This window comes from Eurosta solidaginis, chromosome 3, assembly GCF_040869045.1.
Source record: "Eurosta solidaginis isolate ZX-2024a chromosome 3, ASM4086904v1, whole genome shotgun sequence".
Classification (NCBI taxonomy): domain Eukaryota; kingdom Metazoa; phylum Arthropoda; class Insecta; order Diptera; family Tephritidae; genus Eurosta; species Eurosta solidaginis.
The window spans coordinates 101440998-101460316 of record NC_090321.1 but is presented as its reverse complement, the minus strand read 5'-3'; the positions used below and the strand labels follow the sequence as shown (position 1 = coordinate 101460316).

At 36.2% G+C, this 19319-nt stretch overlaps 1 pseudogene; it reads left to right on the top strand.

Moving 5' to 3' along the window:
* Nucleotides 1-16896: 16896 nt before the first annotated feature.
* Nucleotides 16897-18531, top strand: LOC137245947 (histone acetyltransferase type B catalytic subunit-like; annotated as a pseudogene).
* The last annotated feature ends 788 nt before the right edge of the window (nt 18532-19319 follow it).

The following is a 19319-nucleotide window of genomic DNA, read 5'->3' as shown; positions in this document are numbered from 1 at the left end:
TTTGGTATGTACGTTCCTAGGCGCTCATCTCAGATCGCTATTTAAAATGAACGAAATCGGACTACAACCACGCCCACTTTTTCGATATCGAAAATTTCGAAAAACAGAAAAAGTGCGCTAATTCATTACCAAAGAAGGACAAAACGATGAAACTTGGTAGGTGCGTTGACCTTATGACGCAAAATAGAAAATTAGAAAAATTTTGGACAATGGGGGTGGCACCGCCCACTTTTAAAAGAAGGTAATTTAAAAGTTTTGCAAGCTGTAATTTGGCAGTCGTTGAAGATATCATGATGAAATTTGGTAGACACGTTCCTCCTATTACTCCATGTGTGCTTAATAAAAATTAGCCAAATCGGATTACGAACACGCCCACTTTAAAAAAAATTTTTTTTTAAAGTCAAATTTTAACAAAAAATTTAATATCTTTACAGTATAAAAGTAAATTATGTCAACATTCGACTCCAGTAATGATATGGTGCAACAAAATACAAAGATAAAAAAAATTTCAAAATGGGCGTAACGCCGCCCTTTTTCATTTAATTCGTCTAGAATACTTTTAATGCCATAAGTCGAACAAAAATTTACCAATCCATGTGAAATTTGGTAGGGACATAGATTCTATGACGATAACTTTTTTCTGTGAAAATGGGCGAAATCGGTTGAAGCCACTCCCAGTTTTTATACACAGTCGACCGTCTGTCCTTCCGCTCGGCCGTTAACACGATAATGTGGTTGTATGACATGTCTATCAAATGGAAGGTATTAAAGAGTATTTTAAGAGAGAGTATGCCATAGTTCTATGGATGGACGCCATTTAAGGATATCGCCATAAAGGTGGACCAGGGCTGACTCTAGAATTTGTTTGTACGATATAGGTATCAAATGAAAGGTGTTAATGAGTATTTTAAAAGGGAACGGGCCTTAGTTCTATAGGTGAACGCATTTTAGAGATATCGCCATAAAGGTAGAACAGGGGTGACTCTAGAATGTGTTTGTACGATATGGGCATCAAATGAAAGGTGTTAATGAGTATTTTAAAAGGGAGTGTGCCTCAGTTCTATAGGTGAACGCCTTTTAGAGATATCGCCATAAAGGTGGAACAGGGGTGACTCTAGAATGTGTTTGTACGATATGGGCATCAAATGAAATGTGTTAATGAGTATTTTAAAAGGGAATGTGCTTTAGTTCTATACGTGAACGCCTTTTCGAGACATCGCCATAAAGGTGGACCAGGGGTGACTCTAGAATATGTTTGTACGATATGGGTATCAAATGAAAGGTTGTAATGCGTATTTTAAAAGGGAGTGATCCATATTTCTATAGGTGAACGCCTTTTCGAGATATCGCTATAAAGGTGGGCCAGGTGTGACTCTAGAATGTGTTTGTACGATATGGGTATCAAATTAAAGGTATTAATGAGGGTTTTAAAAGCGATTGGCCCTTAGATGTATATGTGAAGGCATTTTCGCGATATCGACCAAAATGTGGATCAGGGTGATCCAGAAAATCATCTGTCGGGTACTGATAATTTATTTATATGTATATGCAATACCACGAACAGTATTCTTGTCAAGATTCCGAAGGCTGTTGATTTCGCCCTGCCGAACTTTTTCATTTTCTTCTACTTAACATGGTATGTGCCACACCCATTTTACAAAGTTTTTTCTAAAGCTATATTTTGTGTCAATAAACCAATCAAATTACCATGTTTCATCCCTTTTTTCGTATTTGGTATAGAGTTATGGCATTTTTTTAATTTTTCGTAATTTTCGATATCGAAAAAGTGGGCGGGGTTATAGTCGGATTTCATCCATTTTTTATACGAAGATAAAGTGGGTTCAGATAAGTACGTGGACTAAGTTTAGTAAAGATATATCGTTTTTTGCTCAAGTTATCGTCTTAACGGGATAGCGGAAGGACAGACGGTGGACTGTGTATAAAAACTGGGCGTGGCTTCAACAGATTTCGCCCATTTTCACAGAAACCAGTTACCGTCATAGAATCTATACCCCTACCAAATTTCAGAAGGATTGGTAAATTTTTGTTCGACTTATGGCATTAAAAGTATTCTAGACAAACTAAATGAAAATGGGCGGAGCCACGCCCATTTTGAAATTTTCTTTTATTTTTGTATTTTGTTGCACCATATCATTACTGGAATTGATTGTTGACATAATTTACTTATATACTGTAAAGATATTAAATTTTGTGTTAAAATTTGACTTTTAAAAAAATTTTTTTTAAAAAGTGGGCGTGTTCTTCATCCGATTTTGCTAATTTTTATTTAGCAAATGTATAGTAGTAGTAGTAACGTTCCTGCCAAATTTCATCATATCTTCAACGACTGCCAAATTACAGCTTGCAAAACTTTTCAATTACCTTATTTTAAAAGTGGGCGGTGCCACGCCCGTTGTCCAAAATCTTACTAATTTTCTATTCTGCGTCATAAGTTCAACCCGCCTACCAAGTTTAATCGCTTTATCCGTCTTTGGCAATGAATTATCGCATTTTTTCGGTTTTTCGAAATTTTCGATATCGAAAAAGTGGGCGTGGTTATAGTCCGATATTGTTCATTTTAAATAGCAATCTGACTTGAGCGCGCAGGAACCTATATACCAAATTTCATCAAGATACCTCAAAATTTACTCAAGTTATCGTGTTAACGGACAGACGGACGGACGGACATGGCTCAATCAAATTTTTTTTCGATACTGATGATTTTGATATATGGAAGTCTATATTTATCTCGATTCCTTTATAACTGTACAACTAACCGTTATCCAATCAAATTTAATATACTCTGTGAGCTCTGCTCGACTGAGTATAAAGATACCATGTTATTCATCACTCAAGTTTTCTTGAATAATGAATAAAAATTTATTTTTTATTTTTTCGTCAATGGTTATTCAAATTTGTTGATAACGCCCATCCCTGACCACCAGTATTTTTTTTCCGCGGTTGCTAGTAGGCTAGTAGTAATAACCTGCTACATCGATGGCGATCCTTTCAAATGGTGCTCCTGAAATATACTGCATCATCCGGCCATTACTTCGTGTTTTGGGCCTTTTCGCTCTGCTGCAAACCTGGCAGTTGGCAATCCACTCAGTGGCCGACTGACGGCAACCAACCCAATAGAATTTCTGCTTAATTTTCTCGAGCGTTTCCGTGATCCACAGATGACCTCCACTTGGACCATTACGTAGCTCGTTAAGAATGTCAGGAATCCTTTTCCTGGGAACACTATCAGTTTCATCTTACTTTGGCCATCCTCACTCTCCCATACTCCATGAAAGCAACCGGATATCAATTTTAACTGTTCCACTGTGCCCAGTATGATTTCGCAATAGGACTCTCCGCTGACGGCGCTATCGTTTTTCTGCTTCGTTCCTCTTAATGCTTCCGAAATTGTGTCTACCCAGTCTGGCCTTTCCACTTCCACGCGATGAGCTTTGTATGTGGGCTTACTCAAAAGTGACGCTGTTTTCTGAGTCAGTGCATGGGATACAGTTTCAGAGAATGTTGGTTTTGGATTCGCATATGTAGCTCGTTGTGTTTCGTATCCCGTATCCCGTATTCCATTTATAAAGCACTGAATTTTAAAACTCTCGCTCTATCCCACGGTTGCGTCCGCATTTGAAAGATGAGCCAATCTTTCAACATCCGAAGCAAACTCCTGCAAAGTCTCATTAGCTAGTTTCGTAGCGGGTTTGCAACTATATTTGGTATATCTGTTTCCTGTGTTCGCTTCCGTGTCGCCTCTCTAGAGCACTCATCAATGTTTCATAGCTGTTCCGTTCGTAGTCTCGAATTGTCAGCAAGATTGCAACTGTAGGCCCTTTCAATGCCACGAACAGTGCAGCAACTTTATCTTCAGCATTCCAGTTAAGATGCCATATATGTCTTCTGCTCTTCCAGTGGAGATGTTATACGTGTAGCCGTGCTTGAGGTTCCGTCTTAGTACCGGTTGTATTCAATTATTCATTTCCTTTTTTAGTTGCTGAATCTTCAATTCACTTAAATTCGCCATGTCCAAGTTGTATACGAAATCTTCGGAATTTATTCAACAATTCCTCGTCTGACACCAATTGTAACGAATTTAGAGAAATTCTGCTTATTTGAAACCTTATGCTACCGTTCGAATCGCTAAACTGTTGAATAAATCACTCCAATATTCAGTATTGCAAACTGAACATTATTTAGATTACTTTGGGAGTAGTACTTCACAATTATACTTCACAACTAATAGCGTGTTTAAATCAAAACTGATTACTGACTACTCAACTTGCGCTGCTTCTATACTCGCCGTTGCTTCGTTCGCATATTTCTCCTAAGGTCTAGATGTTTCACCGTCTAGAACTTTTGTATCTCCTGCAAGGTTACCATCTATATACATGCATATTTGTAGTTTATGTTTTTCTTATAGCCATATGCGGGTGTATTTGTGAGTAACTACTTCGGCTGATGATTACATGTGTTTGTGAGATACCTCTCCGTTGCCTTGTATGTATGTGTGTAAATGATGATTGATTTGTTCATGTACACAAGAGTGGCTGCTTGCTTTATTGTTGTTGTGCCTTTATTTACTAACAACATTGTGATGCTAAAATTCGCCACAATATTAAGGAACCTGACAAATTAAGTTTATTACGCATTGCCCATTAACACACAAAATTTCGCGAAGCACTGTTATAAACATTCTTGGATACGCTTTGAGTATATGGGGTGGGTTTCCCTCTTCACCTTTAAAATCAAACACACCACACTTCCTTTCAAATTCACAAACGGCTTTATTTATTGATGTAACTCATATAACTAATATAAACTAATCTCTTTGATTTCTCTATATCTGTTCAAGTTTTTGGCTATGAAAAATTTTAGAAAAGTACCAACAAGTGAAAAAATTAATTTCACTTGCAAAGTGCAAAAGCATTCTTAGTCAAATCAAATGTCAAATGCTTCTTGTTATGCTTTTCTTGCAATAAAAGTTGGAAAGTGGCGACTTTTTTATGTCGATGACGGTGGTGTAGCTCGATCTGCCGTTCTCCATAAAAATTCGTGCAATCTACTCATAATGCATACAATTGTGTTGAACGCATCTATATGAAAAACTGCTTATGTGACGGGGTATTTAATTTAAATTGGCTTTGTGCCTTCATTTTAAAGAATCTATGATATTGATCGAGCACGTTTTGTGCTCATGCCAGGCTAAGACTCCAACTATTAGGAGTGATACAGCTTTCAGATCTTCAAGCAGCCAAGAGGACGGAGTTATTTTTGCGAAATAAGGCCTGGTTTTTAATAGGGTTTTTTAGTTTGGTCGTTAAATAAATTTCTAGTAACACTACGGTCTCATTCAGTATATGTGAGGTCCTCATGGTCCGGCCAGTTCAACCTAACCTAAGAGTGTATGAGTGAGTCGCGTTGTTGCTTTTTTCGCTTTAAGGCGACCAAATCCGCTTTTAACTACTTTTTCAGTTAAGTTGCGAAATTCAAATAATTTCTTAAGAACGAAATAGGGTAAATTTTCTATAAATATGAATAAAAGTTTAATTATTTCCTTAAACAACCTCTCAATAGAATTTAATAATAATTATTCGCCACCATATTATGATTCCTGAGATCAAAACATGTTTTCAGGTACTTCTTTGACTACTTTGGAGGTTGTCAACAGTTCTTGTGAAGTTAAGAATTAAATTTTTTTCGCGGAGTTAAGTGATCGTGGTTGTAATAAACAGGGTGAACTTTTAAAACTTTTGAAATTTCTTCATAGCGCTAATCAATGCCTTTTTATGCGGAGCCCTCTCCATGCTTATTTAACTGAAAACTGTGTTTAATAAGTCTATGACAGACGAACATTTTAAATGTCATTTTTATTTTAGGCAAGATTTTAACTAAACAGTATTTTAGTCAGCGACTATGATTACGGGCCTATATCTTTTAAAGTGCTTTGAAAAAAAGCGAAAATGGCAAGACTGCCCTTTACCAAATTGCAAGCAATTCACACCAGAGCCTATTTTTAAGCTATTACATAGATTTTATCGCGGGCTTGGCGACTAAATCAAAAAAAACCGTAACGGATATTTGTCAAAAAAGATCCGAAAAGGCTCGAAAAGGTTCGTAAAGATTCGGTGTTAGCAACAGGCCAAATACATAAAATTGGATCTCTATCATAATCAGCGGTGGTCAGGTTACCAAATTGAGAATGTGTTAGTAAACTCGAACGCGTAGCGAGCACGAAAGCAAAATCAATTATTTATTTAGTTCACTGATGACCTGATACGAAACTTTCATTCTCTCTAAATTTGTTTCCAGGAAAGGGGCTTGAAATCAGCTGTCTGTTCATTCAATTGTAAACAAAAGTTCATTCGTTTCCAAGAATGGGGCTTGAAATCAGATGGCTATAGAGTTGCCTAAAATATGCAAAAAAAATTCTCCAAGAAATCCGTTCGGTTTCATTATTTTCAAATAAATCAGCAAGTAAACTGATAAAAACTTATTAAAATTTATAAAAAAGGTAAAGTTTTGTAGAAATATTTTGTGGTAGATAAGTGACAAAATATGAAATAATATATTTCAATTGCGTTGCTTTGCTTTGTTGCCCTGGCACCGCCATAAGATAACAATAAGGGGCTAGCCCCTTTTTTCACTTTGATGCGACCAAAACGTTTATGTACATACATATGTATATCCATATACAATAAAAAACGCAAAAAATTTATAAGAAATTACGAAATTATATCACTTGGTGAAGTATCTGCGTTGTCATCCGCAAAAAGCCATTAATTAAACATGTTGCGTTAACCTATACGTATACCTACAATTTATATCAGCTGTCAAAAATGGAATGTCGCAACGCTCCACAAAAACATGGCCTTTATGCATCCATTTACATCAATGCGAAGACTAAGAAGCTGACTTTTATATCAATCAGAAGTTGCTACCAAAACCCGTTTCGTGTGCAGCCCTTCAATGAAAGGTGTTGTCACTGATAAATTTTCCACGGGTGAAAAGGAGTTATTTTTTTCTTCGGATTTGTAATTCTGACAAAAAAGCGAGTTTTTTGATATCCCATTTGACAATCTTGGGTAAATTTTCGGTGAAAATCATAAATTAAACCTTTACCATGGAAAATACCCCAAAATTATTCTGAAATGCCCAAATTTGATTTTGAGCATAATGGCATCTATGGCCAATGTTATAAAAAATGCACATTTTCACGCGCTCTCAGAGAGCGAGAAGTTTCATATCAGGTCATTAGTGATGGACGATATGGCGGTTTTGAGCTATCAGTGAAAATAGATATGGCTATTTTTAAATCGCAGCTATTTTTATAGCTATAGCGATCGCTTTATTTTAACAAGCGATTCTATACAGAAGATATGATGGACGATACAGCGATTTTGGGCTATCAGTGAATATGGATATGGCTATTTTTTACAGCTATGGCGATCGCTTTATCTCTAATAAGCGAAACTGCTATTATTTGTATACTTGGATATAAAAAATTAATGTTTAAATTTGTTTACCGGAGTAGATTGGATGCTATACATTAATTTAATTTAGTATACAGAATATATGAGCCAAAATTGGAATAAAAAGAAAAAATATATACCTTTTATTGTAAATTGATGTAATGTGAAATTCCAATTTTCTGAGATGTTATGATACAATATTATTAACTGGCTTACGACAATATATTCAGACTCGTATTACACTCAATGAGATGAAACTAGAGGAAATAGATATTTATGCATCTTTGTTTTATAAATTTTGCTAATTGAAAATGCTTTGATTTTTAAAGGTAAGATGAATCAACCCGAAATAAATCTGTATATGTAACACCATAAAATCATGAGTTATTTACTATATTATACTACACCGATGTTTTCAGAAATACTCCGTATGAATTTATTCTGAAAGTTTTATTTGGCTGCATAATATTTGTATAGTAAAGTGAATCAATTTTTAATGAAATATACAGAGGAAAAATATAGCAAATTCTTCAAACTATTATAAAAATATTCTTTAGCAGAAAATTAGCTACCCACTTCAGTTCCCTAGAAATTAGCCGGAGAATTCAACCATATGACAAAGCTTGAATTGCATTTTCCCAAAAAACTTAAATTTTGAGTGAATCTGTTTCAATAAGACGAGTGATATATGCTTCTATAATTCTTTTATTTTTCCACCAAAAACACAAATTTTATTAAACTGCTAACGGCTAGAGCCTAGAAGTATTAACTTATGAATAACACATGCATTAGTTTCGGTAACGTTTTACCAGGCGGTGCGCCACCTAATTTTTATCGAAATTTATCAAAGGTCGTATCAAAAGACGCGTCTCGACCTCCGTTTGAAGAATCTGAGAGCGAAAATAAAATTTTTATTTCTGTCAAAAGATATAGGCAAAAAATCGGTTCAAATTTCCATGTGGTTGTTGTTTTTTGCCACATTTGATGTACACACACACACTAATGCAAAAAAGAGTTCTGTGCGCACTTTTTTTTTTTTTTATCCCCAAACCGGTGTCGGATCGACCCAGGGTAATTTTTTATACGCCAGAAAGGTGTTCTATGCAAAAAAATTGTTGTGTTTTTGTAAATATCTTTTGACTGAAACAAAATTTTAGATTTTCGCTTTGGGATTCTTAAAACGCAGGTCTAGACGCGTCTTTTGAAAGCACTTTTGAAAAATTTATCAGTTTTATTTTTCTTTGAGCTTAAGGCCTATTTTTATAAATAAAACACTTGATTTTGTGTTTAATTATTTAATTTATTCGATATTTCGACCTTAGTCTAAGGTCATCATCAGGACTGCAAGAAACAATACAAAAACACTAATAAATTTATCAAATATAAACATTTTTGACATAAGTCATTTTCACATTTAAACAGCATATAAACAACATATAAAAAATATAGATATATTTAACATAAATCATCACCACAACTTACGTTTTAAGCAATGCTTTAAAGACTAAAATGCGAAAACAAAATAAATTAAGGAATAGCGACTATTCAAACGAAGAGTGTGCATAAACAAATGAAGTCCCGTAATTGTAAACAAAAATTTTATTAAAAAAAAAAAAAAATGGTTCAGTATCTATACCCGGCTTCTTTAAATCCTGAACAGCCTGTGCTGGAATGAATCCTAATATAAATACATTACGTACGCCCCACGAGTAACATTTTAGTACTGTTGCTCCAAGTGGACCTTCAGAATGTAGGGTGACTTCCCTATGTTTAGCCCTCACCGAATGATTAACAATTTGGGATCCCGATGTTCTTCCACGCCCATTACAAAACCATTTTTTGCAATTATTGCACATCACTTCGTCGTCGAAATTGTTGTTGCACAAGTTTGCTTTGTTCCGTTCGCCGTTTTCTTAATTTCTCTGCACAAAAATCAGCCCTTATTTACCACTATCTGTTGACTAGAAATTTTTTTCGTTGTGCAGTTTTTAAGACAACTATCCCGATTTTTCCATAATAACTGGCAAACTTTTGTAAAAGTATATTTTTTTCAATTTTCGAGAAAATTATTCCTTTTTGTATCCAAAAAACTTTTTTACTCAGTCGGAAAGTAAAGCACATATGAATAGTGATAAACGATATTTCACTATCGATGATTGCATCGCCGCTTTCACTATTAGTGTTATGTTTGCTAATTTTAAATACACGAGTTGATTTCTATTAACATAACTTTATTAAATATAATTTATATACAAAAACGTGGAGGGTAAAATGCTATACGTATCTTTTTCTTTCGGCGGTCAAATCGAGAAGAAGCAAAAAAGGTTGTCTTTTTTTTAGCTGTCATTGACAGTTCTTACTGTCAGTGCTGTAAAGTATTAAAATACATGTTAATTTGTTTAGATACATATCACACCTCCGCCTTTAATTTACAATATTAAAAGTTTTATGTGGATCTAAAATCTGGAGCCGTGAAACGGTTCAACTGTTTTCGGGAACGGCTGCTTTTGCGAATTGGCATACCTGCGATTGGCGTTTTTGGCTGCTCGACTAATGAGCTAGGAATAGTTCGCGGTGATTATTTCTGTGAATTGCTTGACTGAGAAACTGGCTGTTCTTTACTGGCTGAACTATTTTCGGTGTCTTCCAAATTCCTTTCTGAGCTAGCTTGGTGTTTGTTGTGGGGTAACCCTAATTCAGGTGTATTTACCAACGGCGGAGGTAAGTTGAAACCGGGTGCCTGATCAGAATCCGTTTTCGATCTTGGTTTGAGTTGGTTAATATGACGCTTGATTTTGCCTGTTTTGGTGTTTACCATAAACATCATTCTACCTATCGGATGAATAATGGTGCTTTTGATCCATTTGTCCCCTTTTGCATAATTTCTGGCATATACTAGTTGATTTGGCTCAAATCTGTGTGCGTTGGTGCTTGCACGTTTTTTCTGATCTGATGTCTCAAATAATTGAGTTAACATTGTTCTAACCGATCTCCCATGCAGGAATTCTGCAGGCGTTTTCCCCTTAGCATTTGGGGTAAAACGATAAGTTGCCAGATATTTTACTACGGCGGTTTTGATTGTTAGGCCGGCATTTATATTTTTTCGGACAGCTACCTTAAAGCTTTGCACAAAACGTTCAGCAAGCCCATTGGACGCAGGATGAAATGGTGCTGTCGTTATGTGAGTGACACCATGTTCTTTGCAAAATTGTTCAAAGCTGTCGGACGTCAGCTGTGGTCCATTGTCGCTAACAATAGTCACCGCGAAACCTTCAATAGCAAAAATAGCTGTTAGTGCAAGTATGGTATTATCCGTTGTAGTCGACGGTAATTGTGTTACATATGGAAATTGCGAATAAGCATCTACACAGATAAGCCACATTGAACTAAATATTGGGCCGGCGAAATCAATGTGGACTCTTTCCCAAGGACCTTTTGCTTCTGGCCAGCTTAGATATTCGCGTGCAGGCGCCGGATTAGCCATTTTGCAGATGTCGCATTCACGTGCTACCTTTGCAATGTAATCGTCTATTTTTGGCCACCAGACGTGATGTCGAGCCAGCTGTTTCATTCTTACGATTCCCCAGTGCCCCTCGTGTAACAATTGCAAAATTTTTGATTTTAAAGTTTTTGGAATGATAATTCGATTTACCTCACTGTTTAAGCACAACAAATTTTTGTAGATGGTTAACGAAAACCTACGCTGAAAGTATGGTTGGATGTCCGTATCCCCCGGAGATAACTTTTCAGGCCAGCCCTTTTCGACAAAGTTACGGACTTTTGTAAGGGTGCCATCTTGAATTGTATGCTTTCCAATAACATCTGCATCGATTGGTGATTTAATTTCTGAAATATTATGGCAAGCTTCACTTAAGTCGAATTGTTCATCGGTACTCACGGGTAACCGAGAAAGTGCGTCGGCATTACCATGTGCATGTGTGTTACGGTATTTGATGCTGAAATTGTACGCTATTAAAATTAAAGCCCAACGTTGTAAACGGTGCGACGTCATTTGTGGCAGACTTTTACTTGGATTGAAAATATGTACAAGTGGCTTATGGTCAGTAATGAGGACAAACTTTCGACCATACAAGTATTGGTGAAACTTTTGAATACCATACACAATGGCGAGACCCTAATTCTCAATTTGACGGTATTTAAGTTGGTGCTTATCCAACGTTTTCGACGCGAAGGCAATCGGACGTTCGCTTCCATCCGAATTGATGTGCGATAAGACAACGCCAATTCCAAAAGACGATGCATCCGCGGCAAGGCTTAGTGGTAACTTCTCATTAAAATGTGCTAACTGTGTAGCATTGATAATATGTGCCTTCAAGGCAGTAAAAGACTCTTGCTGTGTAGTACCCCACAAAGATTTCACATTTTTACGACGTAGCATGTTGAGTGGCGCTGCTAGCTGGGAAAAATTCGGTATGAAGTTGCAATAGTAGTTTATTTTACCTACAAAAGCTTCTAATTGCGCCAAGTTACTAGGCGGTTTCAGTAATTTAATAGCTTGCACCCCTGAGTCATCTGGGAGTATTCCCTTTGCGCTAATTTTTCTACCCAAATACTCTATTTCTTCCTTCAAAAAGAAACATTTCTGCTTTTTGCATTTATGCCATTGTCTTTTAGTACCTTCATGACTTGCTCTAGGTGACCTATGTGTTCTTCAATTGACGGTGCGGTTATAATTATATCGTCTAAATAATTACCACATCCTTCTATGCCATGGAGGAGTTGTTCGAGATAGCGCTGAAAAATTGCCGGCGCACTGGCGATGCCATATGGCAGTCGTTGGTACTGAAAGAGGCCTAAAGGAGTGTTCACTACCATCATTTGCTTTGACTCTTCATCGATTTCCATCTGTAAATAGGCATCTTTCAGATCTATTTTGGAAAAATGAGTGCCCCGACGAATGGTGTGTAACAACTCTTCGCGTTTTGGCAAGGGGTATTGTTCGATTTCTAATTGCGAATTAACCGCAATTTTAAAATCGCCACAGATTCTCACTGAGCCATCAGGCTTTGGTGCTAATACAATTGGTGACGCCCAATTGCTAAATTTGATGGGTTCCAAATACCTGCCTTGATAAGTCTATCAGCTTCTTCACGAAAATTTGTCACCTGTGCGAATGGTACTGGCCTGCTTTTAAAAAATTTGGGCGTAGCCGTAGCTTTCATTTGAATCGTTGCTTTAAAGTTTTGTATAGAACCTGAGGTACTATTGTCAAAAATATCGTGGTATTTCTTACAAAATTTGTTTATTTGTTGTGAATAAGCTTCCATTTCGGAAATGTTGGCTATTTCGGTAATCTCAAAACCAAATTCTCTGAAAAGGTCTAAGCCAAAAAGATTGTAAGAATTTTCTACATTTGCTACTATTATCACAATACTCTTCCGCTTGTTTCCACACCTAGCTTCAGTGTGTAATTCACCCAAAATTGGAATTGGCTTCTGTCCAAATGCGTACAAACTCTTGGTGCACTCTACCAATTTTGGTTGGTTCAATAAATCGTATGTTTTTCTATTTATTATTGACACAGTAGCCCCTGAATCTAATTGAAACTTTATTTTTTTGTTATTAATTTCCAACTCAATCATTTTCTTACTTTGTTCAGATTGTATTATACCTGTAACTGCATTCACTGCATCTAATGTGTCAATCAGGCATGCTTAACGAACGAAACGATATCATTTCGTTACGATAATCAACGCTAATAAACGAAACGAAGTCACTTCGTTTCGTTTATTAACGTTAAGATCGTCAAATTAACGTTAATTTGTCGTTCTTAACGTTAATAAACGAAACGAAATTACTTCGTTTCGTTTATTAACGTTGATTATCGTAACGAAATGATATCGTTTCGTTCGTTAAGCATGCCTGGTGTCAATACGATGTTCATTTTCTTGTTTGCCTTTATCGGAGTTTCTTTTCTTACTCATTTGTTACAAATGACATTTCGAAATTTACATTGTTCTCTTGAGTGAGAATGGCCACAACCTGAGCACGATTGAAGTTTCACTTGCTTTGTTGAGTGCTTATGTACCTGTTGTTCATTCTTATTACTTTGCTTATTAGCTTCCTTCCTCCCGACTTTGTGTGTTTGCATATCGTTTACTTGCGCTAGGGATGAATTATTATTCTCTTTGAGTGTCGCTACCGTTTTAGTTGTTGCCACAAATGTTTCGGCAATTAAAAGCACATCTTCTAATGACGGCTGAAGCTTTTGTAGAACGGCGGTACGTACTTGATCAAGAGGGGTACGAACTATGATTTGGTCACGTATCATTTCATCAACAAAATTTGCTGTACAATTGGTTGCGGTACAAATGAATTTGCATTCTCTTGCGATACCACGTAGGTCAGCAACCCACTCTCTGTGCTTTTGAGTGTTTTTCGTTTCCCGCTTGAAGAACTCGTAGCGAGCTGCCACTACATGTCTTTTTGAGTGGAAGTGTTCTGTTAATTTGGATGTTAATTCCTTGAAGGTCAGCGATTGGAGATTTGTTACACCACGTTGCTTATCTGGATTGCTTACCGAATATGCCACGAAATGTTGCGAAAGCTGCTCCAAGTACGATTCCCAATTTTGTTGGTCTTCATTAAACGAGTGAAATGGTGGAACCACTGTCGCTTCTCCAATGCGACTTGACTCATTCGCGTTAAAAAACGATTGCTGCATGGCCTGCATCCACTGCTTTTGCTGTTCGAGCAACGATGTTGCAAATCTTTGCTGCTGCTGGATTATTTCCTCAATAGCCTGCTCGTTTGCCATTGTACTTTATGGAAACTTTTCTTTTTTTTTCACTCGTCGCCAGTAATGTTATGTTTGCTAATTTTAAATACACGAGTTTATTTCTATTAACATAACTTTATTAAATATAATTTATATACAAAAACGTGGAGGGTAAAATGCTATACGTATCTTTTTCTTTCGGCGGTCAAATCGAGAAGAAGCAACAAAGGCTGTCCGCTTTTTTAGCTATCATTGACAGTTCTTACTGTCAGTGTTGTAAAGTATTAAAATACATGTTAATTTGTTTAGATACATATCAATTAGTATTAGAACTTCGTGCTGAAGGAAAATCGCCAATCGCTATAATCGCTATTGGCGATATTCTGCCAGAGGTGATTGCCATTCAAAAGAATCCAATGAAGGCAAATCGCCAATCACTGATATATTTGGATTGCAATAGCTATAGCTATTAGCGATTTATCAATAGCGGCGATGCAATCACCAATAGCGAAATATCGTTCCATCACTACAGGTCATCAGTGATTTAGTTTGATTTCAATGCTTGAACGGTGAATACGTGTCACACGCAATCTTTGGTACTCTGTTTTAAGCACGCGTGCGACACTTCCTCACCGTACGAACATCGAAATCAAACTAAAAGAGCTGTCATTGATTTTCACGAAGTAGCCATTGTGCTATCGCTTATCGTATACATATAAGGGCTTGCCGCATTGACGACGGCGGCAGTGTTGCCAGGTGTTGACAAAACAAGAAGCTAGATTGGCAAAAAAAAAGGTTAGAAAAAGCTAAAAGAAGCTAAAAAACGGCCAGACATTTTTTTGGTTAATTCATTACATTTTTTTTATATTTTAGTTTACACATTTGTAAATAAAAACTTATAAACATAACTTCTTGTTTCAAAACATATCAGGCACATTTTCCTTTACTAGCACATGGAATTACTTTAAATGATTGCATATGTGTATATACATAAAAAAAATATTACAAACTAATTATTTATATAAAATATTCCCCGTCTGAAGAATCAGAAGAGCTTAAGTCTGCGTATAAAGTTTGGCTATTTACCATAAATATGAGATCATTGGTAATTTCAAAATCCTTACAACATTTAGATAAGCGTTTTAACGAGCATCTAATATTAAGCAGCGCATTAAGCATTTTAATTTTTAGTTTGCTCCTTAATTTAGTTTTCAGAATTTTCATGTCACTAAAAATTCTTTCAACCTCCGCGCTACTGAGTGGTAATACTAAAAAACTAAATATGATTTCGACAAGTTCTAAAAAAGCAGGTTCGTTTAATGCATTTTTATGTTCTCGGACTTCCGATCAAAATTCCATGGTGGAGTGTACATTTTTCCATTGTATTGTTATAAGTTTTCGCCACTGCAGCTCTATTAATGCTATTTGACTTGAAGAATAACTATACTTCTCTTTTTCAAAGTAAGAAAATACATCTGGCTTTGAAACTTTCAACGAATTTTCAGCAGAAAAAGAATTAATCTTTTGTAGAGAACTCATATTATTAGGTATTAGGTGTTCACAGGAACTATTGAAATTATTTTATTTTAGAAATTATTAAAAATACATTCGAAGTAAAAAAGGCCAGAAAAAAGTCACGAAGCTAAACCCAAAATTTCGAGGCTAAAGGCAAAAAAAGGCTAAATCTAGCCTCGAAAGGCTAACCTGGCAACACTGGACGGCGGTGTAGCCGCCACATCTGTCGTATTATTTTTACTCATGTTCTTATGGCGATGGTTTTTTTAACGACAACATGGCAACACGCCAATCAACCACGAATGCCGCTGTCGCCAGATTAAATCTATTTATATTTTGACAAGCGGCAAAGCATAAATGCTTAATGAAATGCTTCTTCTTAACTTTTCTGACAAATAATTTCGCGCGTGTTTATTGAAAGTTTTTCTTGGGTAAAATTGGTAAAATAATAAAATTAATTATAATCTTACGGTTTTATAATAATAATAGCTTATTTGACATTATATTAAGCGATACAGAAACAGTTTAAATTATTGGTAAGAAAAATCTTCGACTGAAAAAAGGTAATTGTTTACTTTAGGGTACAACTACTAAAACTCGTCCAAAAATATCGGGAGAGGTGTCAAAAGACGCTTCTTGATCCCTGGAGCACGAATCCGAAAGTGGAAATCACACATTTTATTTCTTTTCGGAGACATTTGCAAACAAAACCGAAAATTTTCATGTGGTTGTTGTGATTTTGATGATTTTGTGGTACCCACAAGAAAAACTGTGGGTAAAAGTGTTTTGCGCGGATATAGTTTTGGTCTCCAAACCGGTGTTGGACCCACCCAGGGTAATTTTTTATAAGCGTGGCCGAAGGCCGCCAATGCAGAAAGGCGTTCTGCGCAAAAATACTATGGATCCCCCCCGCGGTTTCGGAGTGATACGGAGCCATTTTTCGGTTTTTTGGCAATATCTTTTCACAGAAATAAAATTTTTAATTTCCGCTTTCGGATTCTTGATCCTGGGTCCAAAATGCGTCCTTTGCCACCTCTCCCGATATTTTTGGACGAGTTTTAGCAGTTGTACCCTAAAGCAAACAATTACCTGAAAAAGTATGAAAAAATTGTTTCTTCATAAACTTGAATTACATACATAGATTGCTAAAATTTCAACAAATTAAATATGGATATAGATGAAAAATTAATTGAAGAGGTGCGGAAAATGCCCATTATATATAATCTGGGCTTGGAGGACTATAAAAACATAAAGAAAAAGGAATTGGCATGGAGGCAGGTCTCCTCTGCTATGCAAAGTGAAGGTTAGTATACATATTTGAGATTTATTTCTTCATGTGGTGTAAATTTCAATTTAAAATGTATAGGAATAATGCAAAAAGCGGTGGAAGGGTTTGCGAGACTCCTACAAACGAATTAAAAGGTATACACGAATATGTGGACCTCGTACTGGATGCAGTCCAAGCTGTGAAATTTAAATTAAGTAAGTCATCCGCATTACACAAAATATTTAACATAAACAGCACGAAAGTTATATATTTCGCATATTCAAGTACGCCGCAAACAAGATTTGGAAGATGACAGCCTTGTATTTCATCCCATGATGGCACATCAAATATTTGGTGAATCTGAAAGCATATTCGGATATAAAGGTTTATGTGTGCGTATTTTATACACTGCTGGTCCTCTACATATTTATATTGGCATTGAATATGACAGTCGAGTTGATGAACTATCAGGCGGAGATATAAAGGCTGATGTAGTTGTGCGACCGATAGCGGAAAAATTACCTGATGGCTGTTTTTTTTGTTAATATGGATGAGTTTTTGAAAACACTAGATAAAGCAGATAAGTTTCAACCATTTGGTGAAAAAATAACCGAACACAGTGTTACTGATGAAGACGGACAAGAGCACTTCTTCGAACTATATGATTGTGACTATAAGGTGCCGGCATTCTTAAAATTCTTCAGTCGTTTGTAGACATTTAAATTATGGTTCGTTGATGCATCATCCTATATTGATGTTGATGATCCGCAATGGAGCTTCTTTGTATGGTATGTTGACTAAATATGCTACTTTCAATAAGTAACTTATATCAATTTTTATATTCCTACAGCTATGAAAAGTATAAAAATGATAATGGTGATTATCTGTCTGCAACCACTGGCTACACCACTGTAAATGAGTACTACGCATATCCTCAACACATACGACCGCGCATTAGTCAATTTGGCACAAAATTCATTGAAACTGTCTATAAACATTACTTACCAATCATTAATGTCATTGATATGGCAGTGGAAGATCCATCGGGGGATTTTCAGCGTTTACGCAACTATATTGATACTCGTCTGTGTATGGGTCTAAAAAGTTTTGGAAGTGATGTCATCAAAAAAGGATTTAACAAAGAAATGGTTCATGAGGCACGCGAAACGTACAAGGTAAACTAATTTAACTAATAACTATTAAAAACCACCTGTTAAACTGATGCTCATCTCTTTCCAGCTAAATCCACGTCAGTGTCGCCGGGTTTATGAAATACTTCGAATATATTATACAAACATTTATGATAAGGACGATTATCATGCTTATCGTTTAGATGTAAAGCGTCGGTTAAACGCAATTTATTATAAACATATAAATGATATTAAGAAAATGGAAAAAGCTAAAGTGGATACGGAATGGTTGAGAGCGCGTTTACCTACACCAAGTCAACGTATGGAGCAATTGCATGAGGAATATGAAAAAGAAGAGAACGCATACAAACAAATTGTTGAAAAGTTACGTGATTAAGCTTATGAACCTAGTAAAGTTTTTGTATGTGTTGTTTTTGTGGTATTGTTCTACATCTGATTATTACTTTTTATGTAATAAAACCTAAATTATTAACTGTACAATAAGAGTTCCGAATTTATTCGTGTATGACGTCTTTTACCTCCTCCATCTGCTGCGTAGCTTTATATACAGAGAACATGAAAATATAGATACGAAGAAGTTACGATGGTCAATTTGAATCGGTTACAGGAATGTCATGATACTGCCTGGGCTTAGCTGGTTAATATCCCGCAAAAGACGGAGGATGGTTGATTTTTCGCTATAACAACAACTATTCTGGGTATATCTTTGACAGGATGTTTTGTGTAGACGTCAGCAAGTGAGTGAACTTGCAGATAATATGACTTTTAGCACGCTGAATGGGGACGCCCCAAACGCGAGTCAGTGCCGGACTTATAAACTACGTCATCGTGGAACCAATGCTTACTTTTGTATCACCCTCTTGCAATCATTTTAAACACTTCACTTTCTTGGCTTTATGAATTTATGGCAAGGAAAGAAAGATAGTAGTCGTGGTGCATAATTTGTCAAAAGCCTTTGACTCGGTTATCTAGAACGAAAAAGAGGAACGCACACTCCTTAGGGAAACGCGAGTCACTCTAGCTCAACTTCGATCTGGATACTGTATAGGTTAAACTCTTACAAAACATATGTCCTGCTTGCAATATGTCCCCACATGACACCAACCATCCCTTTAACTGTATTGTGGAACCACTGCCTCTAATACCCCTCTCATTATGATCCACCCCTGTTG